Here is a 16,476-nt window from a genome sequence, read left to right as displayed (position 1 = left end):
TAAATCAATATAAATTAATCAATCAATCAATCAATGGCGAACAATGTATGAGAGCTTGATGGAGTGAGAAAAATGTAATGTAGGTGGGTGAGAAGTGAGTTGATAGCATTGCATTTGCTGTCAGAAGCCAGGTGGAGTAAAGAAGGACACTGGGCTGTTCACGCTGTCCCCAACAACCATGCAAAGTGGCAACAACACTAATGTTTCAGTTTCTCCATTCCTCTTTGATATGGATGCATGTCAGCATGTCACTAATGCCATTGGAAGAGACAAACATCTGCCACAAAAATCATTTGCTGTCATAAAAATGTTTTAAGTCATTTTATCTTGGGGGAGATGTCTTATCATATTACATCTGGCTTTATTGGTTATGGTTTCTTCTATGTCTCGGCCCTCCTCAACCTGAAGCAAAGACACTCATCCATGTCTATCTGCGTAGTCCTGTGGTCTCAGATGCATCACCCCTGGCATCCACACTCAGACAGAGCAAAGTCAATTAGGATAGCTGATGCAGCCCACAGAGCTCTGATAAAGGAGACAGGCTTGGAAAATGAGAAAGCTGGTAAGCACCCATTACCTAGTTCTACTTCATTCTCACTTCTGAAATAGACACTGATGATGTAGCAGATACTCTTTCCCACCAGGACCCAATGTCCCCAAATCTTCTTCAACACAGGACACCAATTTCTCATGACCAATGGTAGCAAGTTAATAAAATTTGTCAACCTTGATATGAAAGTAATTGAAATTCTTACTTGACATGATCTATTTCTTTTATTAAGAGTGAGACCAGAGCAAGATACCCAAGTTTCCCAACCTTCGTGAAGAGTACAAGTGTGAGAACTAACTGCTGTGGAAACTTACATTCTGGAATTTGAAGGATGGCAACTCTTGTCAAATTAAACATGAGTTGCACCAAGTTCCAATGAACTCTTCAGCTGATCACTCACTCTGGAGAAAGGAACCAGAATCATCTGGAAGCTTCTTATCATATCAAAGGATGTGAAACAACTCTGTTTCAAAATCTAAGCAAGGTACATAAGAATAAGGAGGCAGGGAGAAAAAGTTGGGGAATAAAATCACACAATGGCTCTTTGTGAAATGCAAGAGAGATGTTAATAGCAGTAAGCTGCTGAGCGGTAATGACAATCTCTAACATTTATGGGGGCATTCTCACAGTCTAGGCATGCACCGTATCAGCACATAAACAAGCCTTTGTAGTGGGTGGGGCAGGTTCTATTTATAAAGTACTGGAGCTCACAAGGATAAGAAATTGCTCAAGGTCACACAGAGCTGGAATTCAAAGTCAGAATCCTCTTGCCTGGAAGCCTAGCCCTTTCCTTTTTTTTTTTGTCTCAGAGAAGACAAACGGAAATGACATTGGGATATTAAACCTCCATTGCTCACAAAATGGGGCATTTCCCTGGTAGCCTTGCCCCCTCTGGGTGGCGAATATTAATTCATGTGAGCCTGTCAGTTGGGCAAAAAAGAATTATAAACACTGTCCTCAAGAAGGAAAATGTCCTCGTGGAGAGTAGGCAGGGATAACTACACCATGTAAGAGGTAGGAAATGAAGCAAGCTTGAGGAGCCTCTGCCTCCTCCACAGTCTTAGCAGCCAAGACAGCATTGGAAGCAGAGGTCTTCAGAGCTGTGGGACTCAAGTGATGGTTCTTCCACTGTCTTTCCTCTAGACAGAGGAACCAAACCTGGGACAAAAAACTAGAAACAATTGTGAGAAGTCCCAATGGATGGAAACCAAAGGTGGTCGGCCATCCTGTATTCTCAGTTATTCCAAGAGAAGGGATATTGAGGCTGGATTACATCACAGCCCAGGTTTAAATGATGAGAGCAGAAAATAGAAGCCTAGGAAAGGGAATTGTCCATTAGGGGTCAGGATACCAGCCATCCAAGACAGGGATCCTAGAAGGATCCAAGAGAAATAACATTGAGAAATAATGCAGAAGGAAGTGGTGGATTCAAGAATGAAGGGAAGAGATGGGGCACGATGGCATGAATATAGCCCCACACTGAAGAGCTAGGCAAGGAGAAACTGAACATGACATCATAGAGTGAAGCTGAGCTTCAAGCACTTGAAAGGAATACTGGGCTCTTTTTTTTTTTTTTTTTTCCCACTACGCACACTAAGCACATGACAAACACTGGCTCACTTCATTCTCAAAATAAGGCAATGTCATAATATAGAAAATGTTGTTAGCCTTGTGTTACAGACAAGAAAAGTTTTCAATTTTCAGAGCATCTCAGTTCATAGGAAGTAACATAGCTTGCCAACGCCCCCACCCCCCCAGGGGGGGGGAGCATGGCGGATGTGAGAATCACACTTTGGCATGTGGGACCAGAATATACTAGTTTTAAAGTCTTGCCTTTGTTACTTTCTGGTTTACTACACACCAGGAATAGGACACAATTATTTAATATGAGCACCATTTCTAGATCCTGTCTCATGGAGGTTTTCTGTTGTTACATAAAAGCATCTATAAAAAAGGCAGCGAGGGTCCTTGGTCAGCTGTGTCCTTCCTTGGGTGTCATCTGCTGAAAGCTTATGCCTATTACCCTTGACATAACCATATTTAGAGATCTCTGTCATTGTCGAGATAATGTTTTGTTTGTTTGCTTGTTTTGATCCCTATATATAACCCAGGCTGGCCTAGAATTCACTCTATAACCCAAGCTGGCCCAGACCTTTAGTGCCTCTGGCCTCACTTCCCTGAGCTGGGGTTCTGGGCATGTATCACCACATTCAGCAACATATAAAGCTTTAAGGTGAGTTTCAAGCTGATAAAAGTGGCATCTTTAGAAGAGGAGATTAGGACATAGACACAGAAAGAGCACATGAAGACACAGGGGGAAAATGGTCATATGCAAGTCAGGGGCCTCAGGAAGAGCCAGCCCCACTGGTATCTTGGTCTCAGACTTACTTGTGGAAATGTGAAGAAACACATGTTGTTGGTTTAAGCCACCCTGTTTGTGATGGTTTGGGCCACCCTATCGAACTGGTATTGTGTCCAACTACCTACACTTTAATTGCTGTGTCTTGAACTGACCCAAAAGGGAGTTGGAAAACTGCAAATAAATCACAGAAGAGGGTCAGGTGCACTCAGGTTGGTATTTAGAGGAATTTTTATAGTCTTCCATTTATGTGAACCAGGACAGTCACAACACAAAGAGATGATAAATGAAATTTATCAATTATAAGAATTCTATATTATGTAGGACATGGTGAAACATAGTAACTGAGAGTTTATGAAATTATGTCAAAGATGCAGGTGGTAATATATGGCAGCTGCATAGCAACACGGTTAATATAACTATGAGAGCAACTAGACTTTCTTTGAAATGGTCTGAACATGCATATTTAAAAGCAAAAGTTGGAGGACCGGTCAAAAACCAAAACACAATTATATTTTGTTTATGGAATTCCATTCAATTAATTAAAAAATAAAAATACCTTTGATAAAAGAATGAAAAATCTAAACCGTGGTAGCTAAATACATACCATATGGTTATGCTGTAAACAAAGTCAACTTTAAGTCAGGAAGGTCTTCAGGAAGAAGGTTAGATCACAACGATAGAAAGCATCATGACATGTAGGTCTCATCCTAAACCCATAGGCACATAACAACACTGATTCAAAATGTATAAAGTGAAACTTGACAAGAAATAGAAAGAGGGTGAGGCATATTCAAAGTCACATCTGGAAATCTAAATATTACTCCCACAAGGACTCACAGAAGACACAGACAAAATAGCAGTGTGGACCCAGAAGACCTCAGAAGGGAAAATAATTGATTTGACATAGCACTTGGGGGCTGGAGAAATGGCTCAGAGGTTAGGAACACTGACTGTTCTTCCAGAGGTCCTGAGTTCAATTCCCAGCATCCACATGGTGGCTCACAACCATCTGTAATGAGAAATGGTGCCCTCTTCTGGCCTGCAGGGATACATGCAGGCAGAACACTAAACTTAATAAAAATAAATAAATCTGAAAAAAAAAAAAGAAAAACAAAAATAGATATAGCACTTGGTCAACAACAACATACAACAAAATTGATGAATGTCATAATAGAGTGCTAAGAGATAATGACACAGTGGTTAGGAGTTAGGAGTGCATGCTTTCCCCCCCCCCCAACCCAGAGGAATAAAGTTCAATTCCTAGCACCCATGTTAGTTAGCTCATAACCACCTGTGACCCCAGCACCGGGGACCAGAAGCCTCTGGCTTTAGGCCCCCATGGATGCCTTCCAGCCCACACATATATAATTGAAAAGAAAATAAATCTTTTTTTTTTTTTTTTTTTTAATTTAAGCCACAAAGAAAATCCCAACAGGTTTGAAAGAATGACTGCTTCACAGGGAGTGTTCCATGACCAGAATGGAAATTAATTAAAGATCAATATCAGAAGACTAACTCTAAAATCCCAGGTATATAAAAACAAAACAAAATTCTTAAAGGGAACCCAGACACGAGGATACTTGACAGTGAAAATTAGAAAATGTGGCACAATATCTGCTAATGAAAGTTCTGTGAGTGGAACTGTTGGCAAACAGAACAGTGCGCAGAGGGAAATGTGGGGTTTTAATCTCGCATCTAAAACGCAGTGGGGTTTAAAATCAAAGATATAGGCTTTTACATTCTACACAGCAAGCAAACAAAACAAAACAAAAGAAAATCGAAGAGAAAAATTAGTAACAAGAGCAAGAAAATGTTATAATAGGAAGCAGGAGAAAAATCTCAGGTAACACAGATCCAGTAAGACTGACCAAAGGGGAGGAAAAAAGATGAAATTAGCAATAACAAAATTCAGCAATTCCCTACAAATACTTTAGCCAGAAAAATGTAAAATAATATGAATAATTTTATGCCAGTAAATTGGACTATTTAAGTGAAATGAACAATTAAAGACACAAACTGTAAAAACTAACAGTGGTGGTGCACGCCTTTAATCCCAGTACTCGGGAGGCACAGCTAGGCAGATCTCTGTGAGTTCGAGGCCAGCCTGATCTACAGGGCAAGACAGACACCAAAACTATACAGAGAAACCTGTCTTGGAAAAAAAACCACCTAACATCCATTGATACGGAAAAACTTTCAGAAAACTGAAAACAGACTTATTGATTTAATGAAGTAGTAAATTATTGTGCACATGCTCGCACATACATATACACAATCAAAAAGACAACCATCGGCTCTATTCAACATAAAAATGGAATAAAAAGAATAAAAGTTAGAAGGAGTGATAGATGGGATAGTGGTCACTTACAGACCTGGAGTTCTAAGCTCTGAAACTGGACAATGTTGCCTTATTTGGAAAAAGAAAGAAAAAAAAAAAAGGCAAGGAGAGGTCTTTTGAGCAGTTAAGTCTTAAAAAGAGGAATTTGTTCTAATTAGCCAGGTAAACATCACAAAATGCCATCATAAGCCTCCTAAGACATCAAAGGATGAGGAGGTGCCACAGAGGTAGATTCTGTAGTGATGCGATCCCAGGCCAAGGGATGCCACGCCCATCAGAAGTGGAAGACACATTAAGAGGCATTACCTTGAGCCAGGAGGAAGCATGCTCCTGCTAATTCATTGATCAGACTTAAAACCTACAAAACTGAAAAAAATACCTGTATGTTGTGTGAGGCCACCCAGGTTGTGGTTTCTTTGTCATAGCAGACACAGAGCACAAATGAGAAAGAAGAAAAACTTTTTATTTGAAAATGACACAAATCTGTGTGTAAATACCCAAGCCTACTAAAATTAAGAGATTTTAATTTTGTGTGTGTGTGTATGTGTGTGTATATACAAGTGTATGTGTAGGGTGACATGCATGCCACAGTGCACATGAGGAGGTTAGAGAACACTTATGGAATTAGGGGTCATTTGTCACTTTCCACCTTCTTGATGTAGGGTCCCTCTTGCTTCTGATGTTGTTCTGTATATGCCAGGCTACACGGCCCATGAGAGTCCTGGCTGGCTCTGCCACCCACCTCTCTGTAGGAGTGCCAGGATTACAGATACGCATGACCACATTATACATTTTACGCGGGTCCCGGGCATCAAGCTGGAGTGGTCAGGTTTACATGTGTTTTTACTATGGAGCCATCTCTCCACCCAAATAACATGATTTTAGCAAAGATGCTGGATGTCAGGCTCATATACTGAAATAAGTGGAATTTCTATATACTTTATGTGCTAGAAAATACTGAAAGATTGAGTTTTTTTTTTTAAAAAATAGTGTTTATCATAGCCTCAATTTTGTCAAATTTCTAAAAATAAATCTAACAATATTACGACTGCTACACTAAAGTTTAAAAATTATTGCTAAAAGAAATTAAGGAATATCAGTGACAACACACTGTAGAAGGGCTAACTCCACATTCCTAGGAAATTGATTTTCATCAAAATTAACAAATGTATTTTATTTTAATGTGGAGCTGAGGATCGAACCCAGAGCCTTGTGCTTGCTAGGCAAGTGCTCTACCACTGAGCTAAATCCCCAACCCCAATAAATGGATTTTTTAACTGACATGGAAATTTAAAAAATACAGAACAGGTAAGGTTCTCACACCCATGTCTCACAAATGCTCATAATCCCTTTGAGGAACTCCACACTTTCTTCTGACCTCTGTATGCACACAGGTGTTGGCACGTGAATAGACATCTAAATATAAATAATGATAGATAGATAGATAGATAGATAGATAGATAGATAGATAGATTAAATATTTTCAAAAGAAAGTATATGTTATTAGTACACTGAAAACATCTTTAAGAATAAAGGTGCTGGAGAGATGGCCTGATAGTTAAGAGAATGCACTGCTCTTGTAAAGGACCCAAGTTCTGTTCCCAGCTGAGACTCCAGCTCCAGGAGATAAAATGCCTTCTGATTGCATCAATAGGCACCTGAACTCATATGCACACACACATACACACACACACACACACACACACACACACACACACACACACACACAGAGAGAGAGAGAGAGAGAGAGAGAGAGAGAGAGAGAGAGAGAGAGGAGAGAGAATTTTAAAGAAAACAATTAAAATAAATCTAAAAATAAGAATGTAAATAAGTAAGCCATTGCGTGAATACCATGTATGTGAAGGAAGGTATCCTCATTCTTCATACTTACGTATGTATGTTTCAAATACTCTTATACAACCTGATTTTATATTATGTTTCTAGCACATATCCTCATGTGCATCTATGTTCTAATACTCTCCATGTATACACACACACACACACACACACACACACACACACACACACATGCTAAGAGATTGTACTCACAATACATAAATAACTCTGGAATACTTATAAAAATTGTACCCAAAACAATTTCTAAAACTAGGAAAATATTAGCATAGACACTCAGCAATATATATACACAAATAGTAAATAAGCATATACAATTTGTTTAGAGTCAGTTTCCACTGGGGAAATACAAGTAAAAATCACCATGATATGGTAGACTTCACCATTACAATTGCTAAGTTGAAAAAGACAGGAAATATCGCTAGGAAGTTTGCAAAGTAGCTAGCACTCTTACACATGGCTGCTGTCAACTGGAACCCACTTAACCACATCGTGAAAATCTTTCAATTGCCTACCAAAGCTCAAAAGAGATCTCTTCAGATAAAACCTAGAGAAAGAGAGCATAGTCCATCATAACAACATTCATAAAAGCTAACCTGGGGGGGGGGATGGTGGGTATGGGGGAGGGGCATTTTCCTCCATGGATGCTGAACATACTCCTTACTCTTATTTCCCCAAACAGTGGGTTTTGGAGGAGATGGAAGGAAGCTTGGGTGAGCTCTTTTTCTTCTAGGTCTCTTGGGAGTTGCTCTCTGATGAAGTACATGTTCCCTCTGCTCCTCTAGGGGTGTCAACAATCCTGGGAGGAAAGTCTACTTGTGAATGGCAGAGAAAGTTTATCTAAGGCTTGTGTTCAGTGTTAGGAAACCATGTTCTCCAGTCATGTCCATCAGGTGAAAAATAAATAAACAAACAAAAAGAGATTTGGTTTCCCACTTGAGAAAAATTCATCACAAAAGCACAATTGAAGACAGCAATAGGTAATTCTTTATTGGATCCCTTCAAAGTTCAAATCATGTGGGTCTCCTGGTGAGCCACACCATCTTCTCATTCATTGTTCCATCGGGACTTTAATTGAAAGATGAAAGGCTGAGAATCCTCTGAAGTCATCTTGTGGCTTGCTGGAAGTGACTCCAGAGCAGCAGGACATTTCTGTGTCATGGGTCACATTCACTCAGAGAATGAATGTTCTTGGAGAAGAGTGTCTGTTCTCAGAGAAGAGTTGTGGGCTAGATATGATGGGATGTATTCTCAGGGGCAGTTGCTTGTCTCTGATTGGTAGTCAGAGTTGGGGATATGGATAGTCAAAGATCAGGATGAGGTAGAAGATGGTTAGCTGTAGTATAGGGGGAGCAAAGACCCCAGCCTACCCATGAGGGAGTCTGGAGCCAAGGCAAGCCTTCAAATCATCCTAAATTGATAACATCCTAAGTCTATGTGTGTGCCCAAATGTCCTCCAGTCATTGAGTAGAACCGATATTAGAAGAGTTATGTCCTGGTGATGTCTGGGTCTGAGCTGCAGCTGCAATCCATGTCAGGGTCCGTGGCCCCACTGCAGCCAGGGTCTGTGCTGATGTCTGATGCTCCTGTTGCCATCAAAATCATGCAGACAACCAAGATCAAGGGCCAAATTAGTGTCTCAGGACAATGCTGCCACTGGAGGCAGTGGTGACCTCCAGACCCAGCTGCTTCTAAGGACCATGTTGGGGTTCATGGCCCTATCATGGCTGGGGATCTGACCTGATGTCTGGGTCCTTCATTGCTGGCTAATAGTCATGCAGAGGCCCAGAGTTGGGGCTGCAACATGAGGCCTTGGTGATGCCCAGTGATCACACAGCCACAGGAACCATTTCTGCCTGGGTGGCCATTCCTTCCACCCAGAGCCAGGATGTCATCTGGCCCTAAGCTGCTACCAAGAGCCATGTCTGGGTCCATGATCTAGCTACAGCTGGGGTCTGTGTTGATGTCTGTGGCCAATGTCACCTCAGGAGGCCTTAGGAATCATGCAAGATGAAATTAGAGGGCTATACTAAGCCAGCCCCACCCATCATTGACCTTGGAAAGCTGGCCTAACCTCTCCTGGGCCACTACAAGAGAGCTGGCCCTGCAGTCAGAAAAGAGGGCCCCCACTCCTCACCATAGGCAAAGATGAACCTACCCTGAGGGCATGCACAGAGGGGAGCTGACTTTAGGTCCTGCTAAATGTAGATGGAGCTCTTAAAAGGACTGGTCTTGCTGAATGATACCTGCAAGATCTCCAAGACACAGGATATCCCAGAAGAGCTCTGGTGAAGATCCAGTGAAGATGGAGTACCAAAAACCAGAGGCCTTGAACCAGACCAATGACTCATTGCAATGAACAGTTAGTTGCCAGTCAAGCTGATGGGACAAAGGAGTATACTCTATGACACACCTAAGGCTCCGATGCCATCAGGATGGATGAAGAGGTGATGGAGAGTCAGGAGAGAAGGAGAAACAGAGGTTTTTCTGTTTCTGGTGTGGTTTTTGTTGTTATGGTTTGTTGGGAGTTTTGTTGGGGTTTTTTTCTTGCTTATTTTGTTTTGCTTTTTTCTATGGGGGGATGCAACAGGGATAGGGGTGGGATATGGGGGAACTTAAGGTGGACAGAATTGGGGTACATGATATGAAACCACCAAAGACTCAATAAAGACATAAAGAAGAAAAAAGAAGTGTCATGTCCATGGGCATTATGTTCTCATTTATTAAGGATAGTTGTCTGACAGCAGCTCAGCTAAGAGTTATCAGCTGTTCTCCGTCACACCATCTGAGGAAGGAGGAGCTTCCATTCTGAAGAAGGGAATCTGAACAATGGACCCCAATGGCCCCTCTTTTCTGACAGATTACACCTGGACTACAGCCTGTTCCCAGAAGACCCTGGAAACATGTCAAATTGTTCACAGGTGGCTTAATAATTTGGGGTTCTAAGAAAAAAATATGAAATGAGTTTATTCCATTGTATTAGTCGGGGTTCTCAAAGGAATAGAACTGATAGAGTGAATTTCATAGGGTGCCTTACAGGCTGTGGTCCTGCTAGTCCAACAATGGCCATCTACCAAGGGAAATTCCAGGAATCCAATAGTTGTTCAGTCCCCCAGGCTGGATGTCTCAGCTGGTCTTCAGTGTACTTTACATTGGGATCATGAAGAAGTAGTATCTAATGCTAGTGAATGGACGAGCTTTCCAGCAAAAGCAAGGACAAACACTTCCTTCTTCTGTGTCCTCTATACAAGCTGCTAGCAGAAAGTGTTGTCCAGATTTAAGGTGGGGCTTCCTGCCTCAAAAGATCTGGATTTAGGGTGGGTCTTCCCACTTCAAATGATTTAATTAAGAAAAATCCCCAGACCATTGCCAGCAGTCTACAGAGGATGTATCATTGTGGATTTCTGGGGACCTCTCGAGCACTCCTGTTCTCATGTGGTCTTCATTTATCATGGTCTGTTATTCCTCGTTCTCCTTTTCTGTTCTTGATCCAGCTAGGATCTCCTGCTCCCCTAAGCTTTCTTTCCCTCAAATCTTGCCCTTCATTACTCCCACTGTTGTCCAGGTTGTTCATGTAGATCTCATCCATTTTTCTGTCATTGGGTGATCCCTGGGTCTTTCCTAGGGTCCCATTTTCTAGGTAGCCTCCCTGGAGTTATGTAGCAGTCTAGTCATCTTTGTTTTACATCTAATATCCTCCTATGAGTGAATACATACCACGTTTGTCCTTCTGGGTCTGGGTTACCTCACTCAGGATGATTTTTTTCTAGATCCATCCATTTGCCTGCAAACCTCATGATGTCATTGTTTTTATCTGCTAAGTAGTACTCCATTGTGTATATGTACCATATTTTCTTTATCCATTCTTCAGTTGAAGGGCATCTAGGTTGTTTTCAGGTTCTGGCTATTACAAACAAAGCTGATATGAACATAGCTGAGCAAATGCCCTTGTGGTATGATTGAGCATTCCTTGGGTATATGCCCAAGAGTGGTATAGCTGGGTCTTGGGGGAGATGAATTCCCAATTTTCTAAGGAAGCGCCATATTGATTTCCAAAGTGGCTGTACAAACTTGCATTCCCACCAGCAGTGGAGGAGAGTTCCCCTTGCTCCACATCCTCTCCAGCATAAGCTGTCTTCTGTGTTTTTGAACTTAGCCACTCTGACAGGTGTAAGGTGGTATCTCAGAGTCATTTTGATTTGCATTTCCCAGATAATTAGGGATGTTGAGCATTTCCTTAAATGTCTTTCTGGCAATGGTCCAGAGAAAGCCTGATCTGACCTAGTCTGGTGATCAGATGACTAAACACCCTAACAGTCGTCTTGGAACTCTCATCCAATAACTGATGGAAGTGGATGCAGAGATCCTCAGCCAGGCCCCAGGTGGAGCTCCAGGAGTCCAACTGTCGAGAAAGAGGAGGGACTGCAAGAGCGTGAATGGTTGAATCCAAGATTGCAAGAAGCACAGGGACAAATAGCCAATCAAAAGAAAGCACATGAATTATGAACCAATGGCTGTGGAGCCCCCAGCTGGATCAGGCCCTCTGGATAAGTGAGACAATTGAATAGCTTGAACTCTTTGGGAGGCACCCAGGCTGTGGGACCCAGACCTGTCCTTAGTGCATGAGCTAGCTGTTTGGAACCTTGGGCTTACACAGGGACACTTTGCTCATCCTGGAAGGAGGGGACAGGACCTGCCTGTACTGAATCCACCAGGTTTAAATGAATCCCCAGGGGTGCCTTGGTCCTGGAGGACATGGGAATGGAGGGGAGGGGCTGGGGGGAAGGTGGGGATGGGGCGGGATGAGGGAAGACAGGGGAACCCATGGCTGATGTATAAAATTAAAACACATAATAAAAAAATTAAAAAAAAAAAGAAAAGAAAATTTAAAAAAAAGAAAAATCCCTAGACATTTGACTTTTAGTTATTTCCAGATGTAGTCAAGATGATACAAATAGCCTTCATATCCACAACTATTTATATTCAAATATCAAGACAATTGGAATATTAACAAAATCGATTTCATTTTTAATAGTGACGTGTTCTTAGCTTGTATATCTTGAAATACTAAAAGTAATAAGTAAGTCAGATTGTTTTGATTAGCATTCCATTACTCTAGGTCCAAGGCATCTTAGCTAATATATTCCCATGCCACCACCATACAATGGTGATTTTTAAAGAATTATTTGTTTATGTTGGCTTTGTGTATTTGTGCATCTATATATGAGTATGTGCTGTGAATCTAAGTGCCCCTGGAGGCCAGAAGAGACAACTGTATCCCTGGAGCTGGAGTTATAGACAGTTATAAGCCATCCAACATAGGTGCTGAGGACCCAACTTTGGTCCTCTGCAAAAACATACATATTCGTAACTGTTGAGCTGTCTTTCCTGCTCCAAGTATACAGTATTTTAGGTTGTTTAATTTATGCTCTTCCCTCATCCTCATCTGGATCCATCACATGCATCAGTGCAGAAAGGGATTACTGGCTCCAACGTGGTACACTGATGCACAAAAATAGTGATGAACATAGAACATAAATATAACTCAAAATAGCAAAGTAAACGTAGAAAGGGGCAGGAATTCCAGGGCAGTGGATGTACTGAGACACATGGAGATTCTGCAACAGCTAATAATAAAACATGTGGCAGGAAGCAAAATCATGAATATGTGAACATAATATTTGTTAGATATTTGTTTCTGGCGTGTTGTCTGCTGTGCTTTGCCAAATATTGGCAGAAAACTACTGGAGAATTTTGCATCATCTTCTAAAACAGTCTCCTAACTCATAAATGACTGTATAAGAATGTTCCTCCACACCAAAGCGATTGAGCTCCCTCCCCAAAAGCAGAGGCCAGAGCCAACAGGTCAGCACTCAAAGTTGCATTTTTTTTTTTTTTTGATAAGTGCAAGTGGGGCAAGCTCAAGAGAAAAGCTGTGAAAAGATGTTCAAAAAGAATGCTGAATACACTCAAGTTCCTATGGGCATGTGTTTTGTTTTGCTTTGTTTTGTTGTGTTTTCTGAAATGAAAACTCAAGCAATGAAATGGTCTTTAACAGGAGGAGAAAGAGGCACTATCATAAGTATATGTGAAAAAAACACTTTGCCTTGGCAGGAATGATACCCATCAAGGGCCAAGTTCAAATCAGCACTTGGCAAGTGTGTACTACAAAGGAGACATAATCAACTGTCTCTTAAAAGTCAATCTTATCAGAATAATAACAATTGCTGACTGGACTGGTTTTTATATTGAAAAGTAGAGCCTCAGTAGCCAACACAAATAGGTAAGCCTTCTAAATAGAAGCTGTCACCAAATCTCAATTCATAGTCTTCTTTTCAAACATGTGGTAGATGATGCTCAATAATTTATCCCTTGACCTTGAACCAATGTCAAAGAAAATAGAACAAATGGAGCACCTGGTTTTCCTCTGGGTGCACATGTGAACGTGTAGGGGAAGAAATAGTCAATAGGAACAAGGCCATGCTGACTCCTGATGAAAAAAGCCTATGAAACACTTCTATGAGTTTCCCAACAGAGAGGAGAAAGGGGAAAACATTCTTTACACCATATCAACTATAGTAAAGACAGCATCTCTAATCTCTGATCACTTTGTTGTACAGATTGACTCCAAAATACATATGAAATCACAAATAACTCGGACTTATCACATTAGGACCCAAGAATCAAAATGTTCCTCAGAAGCCCATATAATGAATTCAATAATTGCACTGATAAAAATTCATCTCTCTGCAGTGGCTGGTATTTTACTTGTTGGAGGAAGAAATTAGTTACGTACATGAGAAAACGTCAAACGACGTATGTCTTAGTACTTGAACAAAACACTTTCAGTGTCCAGGACAGCCTTCAACAGTGTTAATTAGTAACCTATTCCCAGCTGTATTACAAAGAACGTGTTTGAATTTCTGAAATTTCTTTGTGTCTAGTTTTGAGCATTGAGAGTTACAAGACATTTGTGTCTGTTCTAGATAACACGCAACTGTGAATTAGGAATTTCTAGCTGGGAGAAATGAAAATCCAGAAAACTGAGCATGGAATCTGACCTGTGGCTTGAGTTATCTGCCTTCAAGCTGAAAAGACTTAATGATGTAAAAGTTGGAGTCATCATCATTACTGATGTACATGAATATTTATTAACTTTTAATGTTATTTAATTTTAAATTGTAAATATTCTGTCTTAACCATATCCCAATTTGTGATAGTTCTTAACAAAATTTCCTTTGCTAGATCTTTGATTTAAATTGATTTGTAATTCCCAAACACTCAAAAGACACCGCTGAAAGTGACTCTGAGTTCTACCACGAAAAGGCTGTCTCCCAACGCCAGCCCCAGCAAGAACAAAAGCCGGAAGCTCAGCTACATAAAGTCTGAAGGATAGCACTGAGTACAAAGCTGGAAATACAATGAAAACCCATATCAGCCACCTCCTCTCATCCTTGGTTCCAGCTGTATGTCTTATTTTATGATAGCTACAAGTGACAGAGTATTTCTGAAATGCTCTACCAAGCAGGCAGATCTTTTCCAAAGTCAAACACTATCTGATTCCTGCTATTTGGTATGCAGGGGTGAACACTCCCCTATTAAACTATCTGTCTCTCACAGTCTTCTCATCCCTCCTCAGACAGAGATCAAAAAGCCTTCCCATGACAAAATACTTGGCTTTACCTATTGCCTGCTATGGACATGAGCCATGCTGTCGTTCTTTTCTTCCAACAAGCCTTGCTCCCTCACATAGGGATGATTTTAGAGAACATTCCATCTGCCATATGGTCCTTGTAACCTCTACCCCTTTACCTGCTATGATCTAACATGAGTTCCCATAGTCATAAAGCTCCCCCTACCATTTATACCTGCTGTACGTTTTCCTTTTATACAAAGATATGAGTCCAGGCTGGTCATATGGTTCGGCCAGTAAAGTTCTTCCTGCACGAGGATCTGTAATCAGACCCCAGAACACAAGTAAAAGCAGCAGTAGTTCCAGTCAGTAACTCCAGTGCTGCAGTAAGGGTGGGAGTGAGGGGCAAGGGGTGGGCAGGGAGTGAGGTGGAGAGAGGAAGATCCCTGTAGCATATTGGCCAGTCAGCCTAGCTCAATGGATGAGCTCTTGGCTCAGTGAGAGACATCCAAAATTAAGGTGGAAAGCAGTCAGGGAAGCTGTGGTCTCCATATGCACTCACGCATGTGTGTATGTGCATCCATACCTAAACACACATGTGCATATACCCATATGAACATGCACGTTTTGCACAGATTCATACACACACAGAAAAATATATAAGTTTAGTGTCTTTCCTACCTACTTCCAGCTAAGCTTGATGGACCCAAGGATCATGTTGTTTTGTTCCCTCCAGCTCCTAAGAGGAAAGTCACTAAGTAAATATTTGACTAAATCAGTAGAAGCAATTTAAGCATTTTAAGTGGAGTTAAGAGTCTGTAAGCAGGAAGTGTGGAGTCAGATTTTTTCGGGCTACCGTGTTGGAGTGGAGCTCAGAATAGAGTGGGTAGACTAAAGAGAGCACAGTCACAATGTTATTGCCACCCTAGAAATGGGACACTGTGATGGCACTCTTGGAAGACAGTAGCGGCTGTCAGATGTGGATTGCAGAGCTAATGGGGTATAAAAATGAAAGCACATGGTCTGGCCTCAGCAAACAGAATGGGAGCCATTTCAAAGATGCTTCCTTGGCCCATGACCAACTTGGTGGATGGAGTGTTGATCAAAAGCTCAGGAGAGCACCACACAGAGATCCCTGTGTCCTTGGGAAGAATGCCTAGAGGGACTTTTTGGATTTGGCTATGAACTTACTGGAATACTCTGAGAGTCAAGTCTGTACGAGAGAAAGTTCTCGAGTCCCCACATAAAGGGGGCTACATATTTCTTGTGTAGTAAGTTACTGGAAGATTTTCTAAGCTGCCAAAGGTCTTTAAAACAAAACAATGCAAATGAGCCAGCAGCTTAAGATGTCAGCATTTATTGTCTTCGCTATTCCTGCATGGAAACCAGTAATTAAAAATGTGTTACTCTTGCACTAACTTATTTGAAAGCTGCCTACCATCAAGGTTTATTTTCCCAACTCACTCTCCAGTTTAAGACCAGGGATATGAAATGATTAAGAAGTCTCTGATCTCCCTGTTCTCCTGATATTTGCTGGTAATCATCAAATAGCCTTTTGAAAAGAAAAGGCTAAGTGGACTTCATCTAGAGAGGTGCCTAAACCCATGATGATACTATTTGTTTTTTTTCTCTTAGCCCCTGAGAGCTTGTCATTTGGTTTTCTCACTAATTTCCTCCTTCATCATTTTAGAGACAAACAAACCATGATGCAGGAAGCTTTGTTGATACTACAAGGAAGA

This window comes from Onychomys torridus, chromosome 11, assembly GCF_903995425.1.
Source record: "Onychomys torridus chromosome 11, mOncTor1.1, whole genome shotgun sequence".
Lineage (NCBI taxonomy): Eukaryota > Metazoa > Chordata > Mammalia > Rodentia > Cricetidae > Onychomys > Onychomys torridus.
Note: the sequence above shows the minus strand (reverse complement) of the source record.